Source organism: Megalops cyprinoides, chromosome 15, assembly GCF_013368585.1.
Source record: "Megalops cyprinoides isolate fMegCyp1 chromosome 15, fMegCyp1.pri, whole genome shotgun sequence".
Classification (NCBI taxonomy): Eukaryota; Metazoa; Chordata; class Actinopteri; order Elopiformes; family Megalopidae; genus Megalops; species Megalops cyprinoides.
Window position 1 is genome coordinate 499,363 of NC_050597.1, and position 19,633 is coordinate 518,995.

At 42.2% G+C, this 19,633-nt stretch overlaps 1 protein-coding gene across 2 annotated transcripts in view; it reads right to left on the minus strand.

Annotated features, from left to right (window-relative positions):
- The window catches only part of LOC118789792 (muscarinic acetylcholine receptor M3-like), a 106,845-nt gene extending 87,753 nt beyond the window's left edge, over positions 1 to 19,092 (minus strand). The window contains exon 1 of one of the 2 annotated variants that reach the window (XM_036546432.1): positions 19,028 to 19,092. The gene's annotated coding sequence lies outside the window, so the exon portion shown is untranslated. Of the gene's footprint in view, positions 1 to 2,112; positions 2,261 to 19,027 lie in introns of those variants that run through there. The other variant, XM_036546429.1, reaches the window with a different exon arrangement.
- Positions 19,093 to 19,633: the final 541 nt, after the last annotated feature.

Consider the following 19,633-nt stretch of genomic DNA (forward strand, 5'->3'; position numbering starts at 1 on the left):
CGCCTGTTTGTGTTAATGACAGTCAAACCCATCAGCGATGTGGGTGACCATGCCCGGAGGGCTTAAACACGCTCACAGCCAATCACATGCACAGGAGAGACGCGGTCTGAGGGTATGAGACAGACAGACATCCATCCTCTGTACCAGCTCAGACAGGAGAAGCTGTTAATCAGAGCGATGAGAAGGCAGCCCTGACTCAGGCCATAATAATGCACCACCGCTGCCATAACAGCCACATAAACTGGAACAGCAGAGAAAGCCCCACACGCCTATTACCACACTGTCAGATCACAGCTAATACAACACATCAAACGCACTCAGAGTCACAGCATGGAGACCACTGCGGGGGACAGACCTGTCCACAGAAACGCAGGGCTTTCAAACATCTGACATGAACACAGATGGTAGGAGTGAAGGCAACAGACCCATCAAATTCAGAATTTACTTTACTCATGATTCCTGATCTTTAAGCCTTCATAAGACACAGCACCATTCCGGAGGCTGCACCGCTTCCTGCAGGCCTTGTATCTGTGCAAGACGGGGAATCACAGGTAGACAGTTGAAACTGACATGATGGTAGAGCCTCCAGATTATTAGAACATTTTCATTTTAAATCATGGTGATAATGCCACACATAAATTGAATGAGATCAATATATTTCACCATAATAGTTGGAGAATTTGTTGGAAACGAATGGATTCTGTCCTGATAATTCTGCCATAATGTATGCAAATGCTATGGTGCTGATACAGTGAGAAAAACTAAAGTGCAGTATGTGTTTAGCATTATTCTCTCAGCAGAGGTGCCTTCATGATCCGACTCAAATACAAATGCATCCCCTCCCCCACCCAGCACCCCCCACCCCCCACCCCCCCTACAATCACACCCTGTGCGTAGCTGAAACCCTTTATCACCACTGTGAAAACTGATAAAGGTTTGATACAATCTGACCTGCCACCATGAGTGAGCAGAAGATTTTTGAATAACTGACCAGCAGCAACCTTCTAATTGTGTAGAATTGATCTGAATACCAGTAGATATATCTAGGAGTAAATCAAAGTGTCAGACCCAATGACATTCATCTCAAATGTGAGAAATGAAATGGATGAGGCACTGCAAATACACAGAATTTTAGGGGATCCTATACTGTGGATCATATTGCAAAGTTATGCATATTCAAGATGTTAGGACCCTCTTCTGCCTTTTATGAGGACTGAGGCCAGTAGCAGACAGTTCTGTCAGCAGCCATGCACCTATTGTTGATTTTGTGTTACTTTAACATCACATCAAATGAAGGTCGTTATTAAAGCAGCATTCCTCCATCCCGGCTCATGCGAGCTGGAAAACAGCCGCCCGCGCGCGGGAAGGCAGCTCACCATGTAAGGACATGCACCGGCAATCCCGCGCGCTGTCACTCATCAGCTGCTGCAGGGCACGTGCCTGGAATCGATAACACCTAATTGATTATTTTAAAGATAAATGAAATAGTGCAATTCAGATGATGTTGTCCTAAATGACTGACCAGCATTTATCACTAAATTTACGCATGATTGTTTCCCCCGGTCGAAACATTTTTTCCTGAATGCAGTCCCCCGTGCAGTAAGCACGAGCAGTAAACACGGACTCCCTTTTGAGGAAAGGCAGGCGCGCGGTGGAGTGCAGTACACGCGGACTTCACAAGCATTTCGCGCACGGAAGATTCGCCTTTGTGCGCAGCGGTGAAAACCATCCAGTGTGGCCACTTGTTACTTCAAACTTGAAATCCTCAGAAAGGGTAGGACACTGATTGACCCATTCCAAAGGCAGCTTAAGCTATTTTCATAAGCAGATTTCATTCCATTTTTTTCCTGACACCTCAGTTTCAGTAACTAGATTTATATTAGCACACAATATGATGTATGAGAATGTTTTAAATTACGGGTAATGCATTAGCTGTGAATGTTTTCAATCACCTGTCAAATACTTCACGACAGCAAATAGCCACCAATCAAAAACAGACAAGTCAAAAGAATCAGTTTTGGTCAGCAAAGACGAACTAACGTTATCGACATAAAAGCACGCATAACTAACTTTGTAACACAGCCTAGTTTGGTTCATATAAATATTGCTTACCTATATGAGATCCGGTAACAGCAACAGCAACAGCAGCAAAGAAGCGCTCGGTGTGTCGGAACAGTCCAGGTTTGTGCGGGCAGATCCACGCTGTGACCCGGTTCGGGCACCGTCCTGCTGAAAGCGCAGCCCGTTCCGCTGTGCGCTGCGCGCTCCCGTCCGCTCATTAATTACCCAACCGCTGGAATTCCACGAGCGCCGCGGAAAAGAATCTGTGCTGCGCTCACGCCATTGGCCGAGGCCACGGTGACGTAGCAGCAGGTGGCATGCCGTCAAATATAAGAACAGGTTAACGGCGTCAACAAAACTTTGCCGAAATGGTAAAGAGTTGTGGGAAACTTTCCTGCGGGGAAATAATATCTAACGATAATTTAATGATTAGAAATGTATGCAATCTTGATTATATAATGATAACATTTTATCATTAACATTAAAATTAATAAACTACACGTATTTTTGCCCTGACCTGTATGACATCGACGATAAACAGAAATTCCAATCGAAACACACCTTCAAAAGTGTAATATTTTCTGAAAGCTGCGCGGGCAGCATTCTGCAATTGGTGCTCTGGAAACCAAGTTTATTATGAAGGGCGATATGTGAAATGTAATAGGAATCAGTGTTATTGATATTGACCAATTCATTGTTATTAAAATAATACGAATTGTGCCGGATCCTTCGTGGAATGCATAAGCCGTTTATGATCCCGGCCGGGTAAGAAACGGCAGACCTTACGGGCGCCTCTAAGCGATACCAAACAATCGCTTTATTTTTTGACTGAGTTGTAAAACAATGCATTTAAAGTCTGTGTTGCATAGATTTTTAAAAACAAAATATCGAAGGAAAGCCCATAATAACAATGGCCTTCAGCAGCGCCCACTGATGGAATAGGTAACTGGGAGTGGGTAACAGGTAAAACAGGTAGCCCCGCTCCTGCAGACAGGAGACTCCGGGCGATACGCTGCAGGACCGGGACCGGAGCTCACTGCGCTGCCACGATGGTACCAGAGCAGTATTTCAGAGATGCTAAAGCATTTAATACTACGTTGGTTAGCAGGTCATGCTGGCTGGCAGATGAGGAATAGATACGTCATTGCTGCTATAGCTGGTTTTCTATCTGCAATGTATAAACGTAGAAAAAAGTGAAACGAAGTTCACGTTATATCATTTGAAAAGATACGCTTGTCAAACGAACTGTGCCATTAATCACAGCAGTCACCTCAGTCCGTAACCCCCTGTTCCTGAGACCTTTCAAAATGTCCTTATTTGGCTTTAGAGCTCAGTGTGCGATCGGTGTTTATGTATATAAGGAAGGACAAGGTGCTGGCAGTTTACTGTGTGGATCAGTTTGACATGTGACGTGAATGACAATGAAAGTGACATAAGATAACAGAAAGCTGAGGAGATTACGGCTGAAGCGCTATTTGGTAATGTTATAGAAAACATTAAAGAAAAACTGATTTTGGATCATTAGCACTAACACGGATTACATTCATTCATCATCTTACCTTGACAAAGTCTTAAGGCAGGGTATGGAGGTTCAACAACCCCTTTTTATACAGGAAAAACACACACAAACCTATACTCTAAATCGATACTCATAATCTATACTCCACAGAGCATACTGAAATAGTGTCACACAGCTGGTTCCCCATGACAATTAAAGAGTGACATGCTCTTGCATATTAATGTAAAAAAAAAAAAGATGTTTAAATATTCATGTCAAAAGTGAGTTCAAGCATGTATAAAATATGAAGGGAGTGTATAATAGTTAAATATGAAATAAGATTGGCTGCTCTCTGTCTTTGAAGTGAACATATGAATGTCAAAACGGGACGTTTTAAAAATTCCAGATGCAAGAATGGAACACTGCCCTCTAGAGGAGCCGATAGTAATCATCTCTTGCATTGATTTGGAAAACAATGACGGGGACGCTATGGAAGGTATGTTTGATCCCAGTATTTACACCAAATCAGATAAAACATAATGGATAAAAATATTTAGGAAGACAGAGCTGAACAAATGCTGCATTTATCATGAAGTTCAGGGATTACTAAACTTGGTCTTAGAATCTTCCTACGTTTTAGTTCCAAAATATTATCCCAATTGAATTATCCCAATTTAATAATAAGTTGTTAACTGATAATTAGCCTGGACTGGCCGTTTACGATAATTAGAACTCCACCACTTCAGGTATTTGTGACTGAGAGATGAAATGAGGATGTATGCGTTAATGGCTTGAAAATCACATGGATAAATTAGAAAAATAATGCAGTGATTTTCTCTTTGGCAAGTTTCTTTCAGGTTAAATTTTACCATACATTAACTGAAAAGGCTGTATAACTAACCTGACCACAGTGTTGTTAATGTAAAAAAAGGCTGTATTCATCAGTCTTAGTATTGCATGACTACAATATCTTTGTTCACATTCCTAAATGAAGTTGTTGAAGAACTATAAAGAAAAAATCTGTGGTAAAAGCCCTTGGCAGATAATGGAATTTGAAACTGAGCTTGCCAATAATAAAAAAAAAAGGAAAAAAAAAGAAAAAGAAAACACACACAGAGTGAAGGAGCCGTTTCATAAACAAAGATGTGCAAAACAGCAAATGGACTAAAAAAGCCAAATATTTTATTCTGAATTTTAAAAATCCACACAATTATATTTCATGAATACAGACTGATCGAGCACAGGGTTAGGCTTCAGTAGGGTGTGAGGCAGGTCCGCTCCTGTGCCTCCGCTTGTCCTTTGTGCTCCTATGCGGACCACCCTGTGCTGCTGAATTCAGGTTATGTGTAATTACAACTACATTATTTCCCTGTTAATGTGTGATACACTGGGTGATTTCATTACTCTTACCTAAACTAACACTGCCATTAGTGATCAGAATATTAGATAAATCGGAATAGTGTGAAGCTCAGTGCGCAGTGAGGTGTGACTTACACCTTTTATTGATCGCCATTTATTAAAGCTGGCATGTGAGGGAAAAATCAATCTGTGTTAGTGAATATATTTATCTGTATGTGTAGGATGTATTATGAACAGGTTGCTTAAACCCCAGGCAATTGTCTATACATGGGTGTGTGTATTACTGTGAAGATTAATGAGTTCAGCTCTGTTTCACTAAGGTGGCCAGACAATATGCCTCCTATTGCATGCTTTAGATGTTAATCAAACAGTCTTCAAAGTGAATGGCGTCTGATGTCCTTATTAGTGGAAAAACAAATAATGAAAGCACATTATGCTGGAAAAGGTAATCACCTGATCATGGTGCCTTATTATGCTGGAGTTTAAAGCCATTAACATGCTCTTTGTCAGTACCTTGGTAGTCCATTTAAAATGAAATTTCTTTATGTAATAGACATATTTAAATTTGCAGTGCTGTAATGAACGTACATGTGAAATTGAAGAGAAAAGCAACTATGAAAGATATTCTCAAATATAAAACTCTCTCTCTCATCATTGCATTGCTCACTGGAGAAAGGTCCTCTAACTAACAGTGACAAAAACATCCATTCTTTCCTGGTCTGCATTTCTGAGCACTAACAGTCCTGGGTTTCTCCAAAAGCTCAGCAAACTGACAACATAAGAGCTGTGCATTCCTCTGTTCTGAAACCACTGAAGTTATGAGCTGCACCCAGAAACGCTTTTACTCACATCCACCTCCTCCACCTTCTCCTGCAAGGAGGAATGGCTTCCTGCCCTACTCTCAAAGATTTTTGTTAACATTTAACTTAACTTTAACTTAATTTTTCTGAAATGTATTTCTTCAAAGTCAGTTGGTACATTAAATATTTATCCTGTAAAACACACACATCTGAAAAAAGTTGAGATTTTTAATATACACATTAAACAGAAAAAAACTCTCCTGTTGTTCTTATGATTTTGTAAATCCTCCCCTGGCATGGATTACTCTGATTCAGTGTTCAGTTCCATACAGTGGAGAGAGCATTTGAGTCCAATTTTCATTTTCTTTTTTAACACTTAAACTGCCCAACACATGACAATAGGAATTATAACAACCTGCTTGTTTGCATCTATAGCCTAAATCAAAATGGCTCTTTTTTATAAAGGAATCACTAGGGTTCCTTTGGTAACAACCAAAATAATATTCACATCGATGTTGTCGTAGTGACCATTATGGCTGATGATAGCAGTGCTCCCTTTCTTTAAACTAAAGCATGATCTACATGTAGCTGCAAAAAAACTGTTCCCACCAGTTCTTTCCCTGTGTGATACGACACAGAGCTACCCAGATGCAGCAAAATGAAATGAAACAATGCATATAAGCAAATGCAGTAACATTTGCTGACATTGTGCCATCGGTATCCTTACTTCAGTGATACATGTCTACAGGTATGAAATCAGGAGAGGGCTCCATGGTAACATATACTTTAAACAAACCGTCTGTGTGTATATCAGGTATGGTCATGGTGGTGTAAGGTTTAGCAGCGTCTGTGTGTATATCAGGTATGGTCATGGTGGTGTAAGGTTTAGCCAGAGTCTACGTAACATTAAGAGAGGATGAATAATCACATTCACTGCCTCACCTACTTAACAGCTAACAGGGCAATCTGCAGGAACCCCCAGGGGAAAGGAGCATCTAGTACATTCTCTATGGAGAAATAATAAGGTTTTACAACTAACGAATACTTATGTAACTACATCAATGTGATTCAGACATAATTAGGAAAATGCTCTTAAAACAGACTAATTGATTCCTTCCTGTTGGAAGGACTGATTTCGAAAACCCTGCTGAGGTACACCGAGTGTTGTGTGCGGTTTGTAAATTCCTGTGTGTTGGGTCCAGTAAAATTACTAAATAAAGTACTGCAACAAATGTTTACTCTTCACAAACCATTTGTTACATGAAATTCGGTTCAGAGCACCCCAGCTGAGAAAACAAATTATCCCCCAGAATAAATGGTCAAGACGCTGGAGAGGCTACTGTTGAATTATCTACTAATAAGATCTTTTTCTCAAATAACAAACTCTGACAAGGCCCATTAATCAAATATTAAACACTGTCATGTTAGGGGAAGTCAGGGCTTATACAGGTTCCAGAACACAGTGAGCAAATTAATCATGTGCTGTATTAGCTGGCATGTCCCATTTCCAATAACATTTCCACACACACGCTTCGCACGTTCACTGTCTGCAGACGTGAAAAACGTGCACTCCCAGGACGTGCTTGTAGGACAAACACACCAAGCAAACCAGGATTGCAAAATGTATCATCAAAGGTTTGCTAAAAATCGATGCTGTGTTTTTGTCCATGAAACAGTGCGTGGTGTTGCTGTAAAGCATCAGCTGCAGAGATGCTGTGAGAGTCGAGCTCATTGGGCTCCATGGACGCTGGAAATGCATTCTGATCATATCAGCCACTTGCCGTGTGCCGAGTCCCACTACATCCATCAGGCCCGGGCTGGGCCCGCACGGAAAAGCAATCAGGGCGAAAATCCTGCTTGTAAGACATCCAGGACTTCACTTTCAGCGCAGTCAGGGCACAAGAACTAAGAAAATGAAGTGAAGCAATAACGTTTGAGGGAAACTTCAAGTCAAAGTGAGAATGGAGAGCTTAATTAAAATAAAAAGTATCAGCAGTTAATTTTAGGCACCTTCAATGCATATTTCATGTGAATGATTTAATAACTTTGTAATGGAACCATAATGTTTCCTGAGGTGAAATCATGTGTCAGACCAACATGTTTAACTCCACAGTGATGAGATCCCATTAGCCCAGAATCCCTGGGACCTCATGTTCTTAATATTCAGTGTGGTGCATTATCCCTGTGACAATTTAATGAAAGGCAGAATTGCTCTCAAAATACATTTTCCTTCCCAGCTGCCTGCCGCTGAAACGGGTTCCTGTCTGAAAGTGCTGATGCAAACACCTTCAGGCAAACATGTCAATACAGCGTGACACCAAAGCAAGAGCTCAAAGCTCTCAAGTGACATCAGTGACATACCCGTCATACCTGAAAACAAGCATTCTGCATAGGTAATCCTGCCTGGATCTTTCCATGTTAACAGGGGTGCAATCAATTCACACGATGTTCCAGAATATTGTGAATGTTTTTCTGGTGCTTGAACAAGCTTTTATCTCAATCGTTTTGCAACACAGCTCTCCATCTTTGCAGGCATATGACAGTGACAAAAATGTCTGGCCCAGTGTGTCAGCCATGTAGCTCCTTCTGACCACAATCACCAACTTTATGCTTTTCCTTTTTAGAACCCATCGCCATGGCACTGTTTCCCTTTTAGAACCCGTCGCCTTGCGGGTGTCAGGTGAGTGATTCTGCCTGACCCTTGCGGGTGTCAGGTGAGTGATTCTGCCTGACCCTTGTAGGCCTGTGTTCTGGGGGAGCTGATATTCTGACTGAGCCCTGACCCCACTTCTGACCCTCTGTCCAGCCAGCATGGGCGTCATTTTTACCTTAAAAGGGCGCATTGCTGTCAGGCTCTTGGAAAGTTATGTCAGCCAGTTTTCCCTCTCTAAGCACGCATGCGTAACGGCTGTATCTGCGGTGTTTCTTGCTACTAGATGTTACGTGGGTCAGCAAGCGAGGGAGTTTTGAACAGAGGTTCTCACTGCTCACTGCCAACCCCCATGGCCAGCGTTGTTACCAGTTGAGCTAAAGGCAATTTGCCCTTAGCCTATCGGCAACAACGCTAGTTAACCAAGTCTCTCGGGGAGTGACGTAACCGCTGTAACTGCTCGGCTACCTGCTACCCGCTAGCCCACAGGCTTTACGCACGGTTCACACAAGCTACTTTAGCTCTGCTGCACATGCATATACACACACACACACACACACACACACACACACACGCATGCGCACGCACGCACGCACGCACGCACGCACGCACGCACGCACGCACGCACGCACGCACGCACGCACGCACGCACGCACGCACGCACGCACGCACGCACGCACGCACGCACGCACGCACGCACGCACGCACACACACACACACACACACACACACACACACACACACACACACACACACACACACACACACACACACGCTGAAAGAGAGCACCTTTCATGGGCTCCCCTTTTGCTTCATATTGCAAGGCTGTGGGTGCGTACCTGGCCTTCAGAGCTACTCCTAGCGGAGTTATTTTCCTTTAAGCGGCATCTCAAACGAAATCAACAAGTCATGGATATGCAGTATGAGACATTTTCTGTGATGGTCCTGATGTGTTTCACTGTATTATCGATGAGAGCACAGGACAAGCTGTTAGACGTCCATCTCCTTATCACAACAGCATGCCAAGGAGCCAGCAATCCCAGAGAGAACAGACACTCAGAAAAACAATGAGAAACCAGGCTGTCTGGCGGCAGCAACCAGACCTCCAAATAACGCTATATAAAGACCTGACCTCATGTAACCAGTGAGCGAGACAGCTAATTAGTTTATGGAGCTAAGTGTACGTGATGTAGCTAGTCACATAATCTAATCTGGTAAATCTGGATTGCTGTTTTGACATGAATTAGTCTTAACTACTGTGCATTAGAGTGTCTGTGTGTAGCTGAAGCAAAGCTCAGAAAGTATGAATTAGAGCAATGTGAGTCTGAAATCCATGCTCTCTTACTGAAATCAAAAACAGGCCTGTGATCTTTAACTCCGTACTGTGTCCACAGTTCTTATACATTTTTACAGAATGAACACCAGACTAAATATTCTTTCCCTCTGAAGGATTTTCCTGACCTTAATTGCTTAAATATCTATCAGGCTGTACTAAAAAAGAAAGAAAGAAAGAAAGAAAACAGAAGTGGTTCATCTAGAATTCAAATAAACAGCCCTTCTCCAGCCAGTAGACCCCACTGCAGCCTTAACAGGGTTCTTTAATCTTCCCCCTCCTCTGCCTCATTTCTATTGGCTTACCATGACCAATCATACCTAACCAGGTACTATCTATATAATAATACAACCAAATGTTTTATGGTGACAATTTTGAATATATGCAATATATTTTTGGCATACCAGCACATTATATTGTCAAAGAAAATATGGATATGGTATATCAATAGATATGACTGGTTATTCAGGAATAAAACTGAGAAGTTACTGCTGCTGTTCTGCCATTTCAGTCTGTATGGACTCTCTAGTTTGCAATACCTAATAGGACACAGCCAAAATAAAATAAAAATAAATCCCCCACTAATTAATACTGACAAACTATTTTCTCCCTCTGGCTTAATCATCTGAATGTGCAGGGACAGAAACGGTTTCACATTCGTTACTGAGATACCACGGGATTCCTGGGTCTGCCTGCCATATCGGTTATTAACATATGACTGCTCACCACAACACTGTCACTTAAACATTTAACTTATGTATCTAAGCGGAAAAGCTGGTAATATCTGGTTATATGTCTGCAGGTTGGTTGGATTTGTAGTGACACTCAGAAATTCACCTCACCCCTCCTGTCTGGTCCTACAGCCACAATCAGTTACACACAGCTGTATCTCTACACTAGCAGGAGAACTTCCAGCATTCAGATTAATCATTTCTACCCTGAAGTTACTACCTCAATTATGATTAATTGACTATCATTCAATTATTATTAATTCATATCCTCAACTTCCTAATTTAAGCCTTCAGTTTTGCAACTCATATCCTTGAGTTACAAAACTGGAACAAATTTAGGAATTTGAAGGTATGAATAATTTAAGGTTTCTTAAATTAATTTTTTTTTTTTTTAATTTGAGGTATTGAAATTTGGATTAGAAAACCCTAATAAAATGAGGGTTAGAAACAGTAATTTGAGGGTAGATGTATTTTAGATATGGTAGGTATCTTTTACTTCCCTCTCATAAGAGATTTTGTCTCCAGGGCTGTTTGCTTATTTGTAAGCAAAGCAGTTTACTGGAAGGTTTGGTTTGTAATCACAGATATTCAGGGCTGACACTGCATGTGTGAGTGTGCATGTGTGTTTATGTATGGTATATAATTTAATCATGTGTGCATGTGTGTTTATGTATGGTGTATAATTTAGTCACGAGTGCATACGTTTATGTACAGCGTATAATGTAGTCACGAGTGCATACATGTTTTTGTATAGTGTATAATTTAGTCACGAGTGCATACATGTTTGTGTACAGTGTGTAATGTAGTCATGACAGATGCTTAAAGGTCAACTGAGCAAATGCAAGGGTCCATATGCAATATCGTGAAATATAAATGGGCTTCTGAAGGTTTCACCACAGAGAAAAATTACTTCATAAACAGAGGATTTATCATGGCCAGGGTGCTGTGATATATGAACTCTTTGATGTATCTTTAAGCAGCAAAAGGAACAGCCTTTAATCAAAGTCTAGTGTTACCATAGTCTCTGGAGTGATTTGCACCGCCTGGCCTCCACATTCCTGCAGAGGCGATACTCAGAGTGAAAGTGTCAGGTCTCCGCACCTACACACAGAGGGGACAGATGGAGAGGATCAGCTCACCCAACACAAAAGCTGGGCAGTGTAATGAAGCCAAGCTGCTGCACGGTACAGGTAATCTTCCCACAGCCACACCCGAATTCTCCCTCATAACAGAACATTCCACCAGAGAAACAGTACCATTGGATATGTTGTGGTTGTGGTCAATTTTCACCAGCCAGTGAGGTTCAGAATTTCGAACGCTTTGTCTCACAATGCAACATCCCCCCTCCACCATTTTTCTGGAATTTGAGAATGAACTACAATTCCCTAGAGAAAGTAACACTGAACCATCAAATTGTCTTCACTTTCCTCTAACACAGCAGTATCAGTTTAACTTGATATAAACTGACCTGGAACACATTTTCAATGTATAGTTTTAACTTTTGATGAACTCTGGCTAATTCCTCGGCTTTACTGTGCAGATTAAAGGAAGCGACGTTGCGTGATTTGCATTGTAATCAGTCCATCCTCCTCTTCTGTGGAGTCAGCAGAGTTTCTCTTCTTACGCAACTGTCAGGCTGTGTGGATTAAGGAAACAGAGACTGTGCTTATTACATGCGGCTTTGTGACCAGTGTAAATCTCACATTTTAATTGCATTATTACTGAAAGAAATGTTGGCCATATATGTGCAAGATAAGCCCATTCTGCAGAGACTCTCTGCAAAGAGCCAAGTATGTATCAGAGCTGCTCAGAGAGGCACGCACACAGCCGAGTGACTGACAGCTCTATTCAAACAGCTCTCCCTGCCTGACAGCGTGAGAGCCGGGAGACCAAACATCTGCTGCTGCAGTTTATCCAAGAGGCCCTTCCCCACAAACACAGGACATTTCACAGACCCAGCCTATCACCACAGAGCACCCATTCCGTTTATGTCTGAAGGCTTGAGCATCTTCATATGCTTAGCTCTAAAGTAATTAAGGGATTAAGGTGATAACTACTTGCTGAAGTGAGAGCGCAAGAGCAATTATATGCCAATAATGCCACATGTAATTAGGGCTCAGAAGAAAACACTGATCCTTTGGAATGAACAATACATGAATATACAGACATTAATCTAGAGAGTATACTTGGCAAATCATGCCCATGGAAAGAGGATCTGAATCTGGCGGTGCTTGGCCTGCAGGCTGAGGAGAGCCATATGGACGATCGGTGCATTGCCAGCTTGTGCTTGAGTTCTCTCTGCGGTGCTCTTCATGACGCTGTCCTGCCCTCTGCACAGCCTGCTCCCTGCACAGCCTGCTCCCTGCACAGCCTGCTCCCTGCACAGCCTGCTCCCTGCACAGCCTGCTCCCTGCACAGCCTGCTCCCTGCTCCCTGCACAGCCTGCTCCCTGCACAGCCTGCTCCCTGCACAGCCTGCTCCCTGCACAGCCTGCACAGCCTGCTCCCTGCAGAGCCTGCTCCCTGCTCCCTGCACAGCCTGCTCCCTGCACAGCCTGCTCCCTGCACAGCCTGCTCCCTGCACAGCCTGCACAGCCTGCTCCCTGCTCCCTGCACAGCCTGCTCCCTGCACAGCCTGCTCCCTGCTCCCTGCACAGCCTGCTCCCTGTGGAGTGTGCGCCGTGTCGGCTGCGACTCTTTGGTGGTCTTCAGAAGTCTACTGTAAGACTCCTGCACCTTTTTTCATTGGCAGAAAAATGATTTTTGTTGCCACGTCGACTTGCATGTCTGGGCAGAGTTATTTCGCTAAATATTTTAGGTGCTGGGTGTTACAGTAATTAGGGCAAGATATGAGATTCTCTGCAGTCAAAACACAAAATGGTTCATATAGGAATGAAACTGTCCTAGTGCTTTTGATCACTATGCACAGTTCATTCTTACTAGTAGACCACACTGTGTGTTGAGGTTTCTGATAATCCCTGCATGATCTGGTGGACCGGCAGTGCGTTTGCCCCTTGGCGAGCTTGTCTGCCTGTGAATGAGTTACTGGAACAAGTAATGTTGTGAAATAAAATGGCAATTGTATGAAACAAAAAAAGAGAAGAAATTCACTTTAAGGGCTGCTATGGCAACTCTTAAGTTAGAGGTAAGCAGTATGCACTGTAAGAGGTACTGTAAGAAGCACTAATTTTAGTAAAACTCTTCTTATATATCTACAATATATATATATATTTTTTTGGAGAGCAAGTTTACACAGAAAAAAAACACTTAAGGAAAGACAACAACAATTCCTAATTCAAATTCCTGCATCTTTTCCAAACAAATAACTCCTAGAGAAGCAGGATGACATTGGGTCTAATGAGGAGTCCTGCCCGACTGAGTCTGTGCTCTCTCTCTCTCTCTCACACACACACACACACACACGTCATTTATCACACTGCAGAAGCTGAAGGCCACAGCCCTCTCCCCACTCACCGAATAACATCTCCACACCCCCACCCACAAGCCCACAAACCCGCCTGTTCCAGCACACACTCTGTATGACAGCATCGTCTTTATGCAGTCCAGTTACTGCAGAACCACTGCCATGGCTGTTTCGCTAACCCTCACACACTCTGTATGACAGCATCGTCTTTATGCAGTCCAGTTACTGCAGAACCACTGCCATGGCTGTTTCGCTAACCCTCACACACTCTGTATGACAGCATCGTCTTTATGCAGTCCAGTTACTGCAGAACCACTGCCATGGCTGTTTCGCTAACCCTCACACACTCTGTATGACAGCATCGTCTTTATGCAGTCCAGTTACTGCAGAACCACTGCCATGGCTGTTTCGCTAACCCTATAAAAAACTACTCATATTGTGTGATAACACAACTCCCTGCCTATATGCTCTGATAATAGAAACAGATCAGTGTGTTATCACATTTTCCTCTCTAACCCATGCTTGTGAGCAGAGGCAGGCTCTCACTAAAGGTGGGTTAGGTTTCACATTTGAAAAAGAAAGAAAAGCCAATTCTACCCTGACGCCTCCTATAGGCTGACTATCTGCTGACCTCTGACCTGCATCATTTTCAGTAGTGTGAAAATGACTGTGTGCATGTACCTGTTGGATTTTCTCTGCTATATTTACACACACTGACAGAACTAAAGCCCAATGCATACCCTGTGCTGGGCCTAACATATTACACATTGGGTTTTATGGATAAGGCCCTCTCAGTGTCTTCAGTGATATGAATGAAGAAGGGTTAATGTTAAATTCACATGAGACCTTCATCTGTCACCAAAAAACTGCTGAAAAGGTCACTAGTGATGTGTTGTATTACTCCTGTTTGTTCTGAGTGGTGCTTTTGCCGGCACTGTCACAATCACGCTATCAGGAAGCAATAAGATGGATTAACGTCTTGGAGAAAAACTCTTCTGCAGATACGCATCACTCTTTCAGACAAAAATGAGACATCAATTGCTTGAAGTTCTAATGTAGTGGAGAACCAGCTTTGTCCAGGGCAGGAGAGGCTGGTGAGAATGGCTGTGTTCAGGGCAGAACACTTTTACATAGTGAAGGAATTCCGGTCGGGTTCAGCACTGCTCACAGAGGCAAGGATAGGATTTCATTTTTATTTGATTCTAATATGAAAGATCACCCTCCATCCCCCAAATCAAAATGGAATTTAACTTTGGGAATAGGTTCAAGATGCCAATATCACTGTTAAGATATTCATGTTGTACTGTAATTGTAAAAAAAATAAGCCCAAATTTATGAAACTGTAGTACAACTTTATGAACACTCACAAAATACCAATTAAGTGATTATATATATCTTTGTACTTTTTGTCCACTGTTATGGTATAATGAACAGTAATGTACCATGTGTTTCGCAAACTTTTGAATTATAAGGAAAGTTTTTTCTTCTCTTTGGTGTAGGGTGCAATAGGAAGGACTGAAAGTGAATGAGGGAATTTTCTGAGAAAATCAATGCCTTTACGGGCACATAGAGATGAAATAAAGCAAAAAAGAAAAAAAAAAAAAAAATCACATCCGTTTCTCAAACCAACTGAACCAAAGGGATTTAAACTTGTATTTCAATCATTATCCTCCAGGTGGCGGTGTAAGTACTCAACCATCAGCAGCGTCTACGTGATCAACACAGTCACCTGGCTAATCGGACAATTAGTAACCAATTGTGATGTTCTTAAAAACAACAATAATCATTTGTCTGAGGGGGAGGAGACAGGAGGGGAATCATGGAAGGACCAGGTGTGAGAGCGAGGGTACAGCCGTATTCACTGGGTCCTCCGCACGCTGATGGACCTCATTCATTCTACACAGCTTACAGTCCTTCATGCAAGAGTCAACAAGACCAGCATTTAAAAGTCAAAACGCAAATAGACTCAAGTGATGGCTGGATGTCATTCATTCTTCTGACAGATGCATTCATAGGCACAAATACAATGGTTTCCATGAACAAACATTTACCCCCCCTTGCTGAATTTTGTAAGCTGTGAAAGGAAAATTTTATTCTGATGAACAAAAACCCCTAAATATGCCATTTATAGGGAACACTTTCGTTTATTCTGTCACAGCACGGAACAGCACTGGGCAAGCCTCAGAGCTCTGTCTGATAGACTGAGAATCTACAGCTAACAAAATCTAGCATTATTACAAAGAATCTGCAACAGGTTAGTAAAACTGTATAGACAGGTATAGACAACAATGACTGTATCAGCTTACAGCAGTGTGTGTTGTTCTCTGTATTCAGTTACCCACGTTAGAGTTGTCTTTCCCTGTGGCAACAGGCTACAATTGTTTCCGTGGCAATGGTCTACAATTGTGTCCATTGGTAATTAATGTTGCACTTTGATGAGGTCATCAACAAATGTCAACAAAAACTCAGTACCAGTCACCTTCATTTAACGGTCACCTTCATTTACTTCGTTTAAAACATTAGTTAATTTGCTCAAATTCAAGCTTAATACGAGCATCGTTGGTATGTTTTACATCTACTAGGTTATTTGATGTATAACATAATAATTGAGTTACCTTACAGTTTGTTTGTATTACTGAAAGTCAGGCACAGACGCAGTGGTTGCTAATGTTAATTGAAGTGTGTTTATAATCATTACGACTGTGTTTCTGTGTTTAGTTTCACCCTATCTGCGATCGTCATTAAAGGAAGACGAAGCCAGTCCAGCGTCGTCTGCGTGATGATTGCAGAGGGAGTTACACTGCCCGTCAATTTACTGCCGGAACAAACAGCTCTTTTCACTTCATGTCACACTCAGAGCCTGAGACAGATTTAAAGCTCAAGGTTACATAGCAGGTTACATTTGTTAAAGTCACTGATGTGAAATCCCAGTTTGTTATCAGATGCACAGCAGCAGGAATTATGTCATTTCATAGACCTTCCAAATTAGCACCTATTTTAACTGTCCTGTTTCTATTAAAGTATTGATGTTCAAAATGAAATTTGTAAGTTAAGGGGCTAAAATAAATGAATAGTTTAATTCTTTTATTGTTACTGAATTATTGTTTTATGCATTTCAGAGCTGTACTGTTGCGTGCCGGCACAACTCACTGTGAGATGCATTGAACATCCTGCCTACAGCTTAAATGAAATATTCAATGTAGAGCATGACAGGTTAGTGGAACTGCCAAGCATTTGTAAAATGTATGTGTCAGGGTGTCTTTCTGGTGATGCTTTTTTTTGATTGTAATGAAACAATGAAGCCTATGAGAATGATTTTCAGCCCTGTCACTTATCGTGCTAGATGGAAATGTATCTTAGCTTAAACAGATTATTCCAACAAGCAATACACAGTAGGGCAACTCCATCAGCCAATCAGCATCTACACAATTATTCTAAAAAAATAAAAACTAATCAAAACATCTGACAATATATCTATAGTTACTGACAAATCAACAAATGGGAAAGACCATTATGTTTTACACATTGTATTTGTTCTACGAGGAAAATCCATCACTGACAGTTTGGAAGTTATCCTTGCCGACAGGGTACCTTACCCTAGTGAATTCCTCCTTGGTTTCAGATGGCATTAACAAACGCTTACAGGATCAGCAGGATCACGCACACGCGCACGCGCACGCGCACGCACACGCACACGCACGCGCACACACACCTACACACACCTACACCCCTGCGCGCACGCACACACACACACACACACACACACACACACCTATACCCCTGCGTGCACACACACACATACACATACACACACACACACACACTCTCACTCACACCCACACACACCTGCATTGTCCATGGCTCTAAATAAAGCTGAATTCAACCCCTGTCAGGTCAGATCTAAACACTGCTGTCATTTGTGCTTAATTATTGTTAATTAATTAATCAACTTAGATGGCCGAGATTGTGTAATAAGATAATTGTACAACAAGCAGTTTGAAAATGCTGTATCAACCCCTTTGTGTCAGAGGACTGAAGTACATGCAAGACAAGTCAAGAAAAAACTGAGCGTTCCAGTTATAATACACCATAAGAAATGTTGATTTGTTTGGCAATGAATGGCATAACATGACTGTAAAATTATTTTTCCTTTTTAATAAATGACAGAATGAAATTATTGCAAGGTGAAAGGACTTGGGATAAAAGCCATGCAGTAAAAAGTTTCATAGTGCATTCCGCACATTACTCTGAATACTTCGAGACACACTGCTAAAAATATTCTGCTCTCGGATTTAATGTGCCTTTGCGCACAATCACAGACATTGGTTCCCATTTTATATGACTCTTAACAAGCAAGACAAAAGGTCACTGTATGGTAATTCACCTATAAATTGCACTGCCATGCTTTCATGTAGGCAAAAAACAACATTTCTGCTTGAGTAATTCCATTACAGTTTGCAGCTTTTAACAATACTGCAAGTCAGAAATCAATGCTACAATATGCCGTTTCTCATTAACAACGCTTTCTCAATGTAACCTCCACACCTGAATGCTTTAATCATCTCGTTAAATAAATGTAATAGATTGAGAGCCTCGCATCCTTCACTGCGTAACAGACGGGATTGCAGTTCCAAAGATGCGCCTGTAAAGTTGTCTAAAGATTTTGTAGGGGTGTTGAATTATCGTATCCTCTGGAATTTAAGCAATTATTTTCTTCTTCAGAGTTACGAAAAAACACAAATAAAGGTAATTACATGGGAAACATGATGCCCCGGCAGACCTCCGGCGGCATTACCATAGGAATGGAGCTTCTTTCATGTATACGAGATGCTCTGACGACAAACGGCCCTCAGCTCGTTACGCTCGGCGCGTAATAAATCCAGATTCTGTATGTCCCCTTCATCCCTGTCCTTTGTAAACCTCTGAATTCACCGTTTCCATAAATCTAAATATCACCGGGCAATCACGGCAAGCTGTTACGCCCAGATTCCCAGGCTCGAAACAAATTATTTAGATGTCTGAAAACGGAATATCTGAATAGCCGCGGCTGATTGTGTGTTGTGAGTGAGTGCAGGGTAAAACAAATAAACTCAGATAAACAAATAAAATGAGAAATGGCACGATGCAGACCCCCCCCAATCCACAGCAGTCCGGGACAATTTATTGACTCACCGGCTCTGAGGATCTCCTGGCGGCCGGCTGACCTCTGGGCGCCACGCTCACCGGGCCCGCAGCGGTGGGTTGACGTTTAGTTTACCGTTTCTTTATTTTAAAAACAATGACACAAAGGCAACAGTCCAACTCCCGGCTTCATGGAAGTGAAGGCGAATCGATGTCTCCAAAATGCCGTTTTGCGAGTTTCGGCGACATTGCAGCATAACGAAACGACCTAGAGCTACGGTCAGTGTAGGACCTAAACAAGCGCTACCGGCGAAAACAAACAGCGATATCAAAAGATCAGCGTCGGTATTAGCCCAAAGAAACGACGAGTGCTGGTCTGCCCATCCAAACTGCACCAAACCAACACACACCGTCTTCTCCCACAAGTTCAAAGCTGCCGCCATGGAACTGTACTTTCCTCTCCCTCCTCTTCCGGGCAGCGCTCACCTTTGTAGGCGCACCTGGCGGAGAGGCTGCAGCCAGCGCCAAATCAAAGCAACAAAACAAAGTCTGCGCCTGTGATGCGCTGTGATCTAATCTTAACAAAGTAAATAAAAATGTGTGACAAGTTCTGTCCAGTCCTGCCAATTCATTTATTTCCACTTTAAATCCACAACA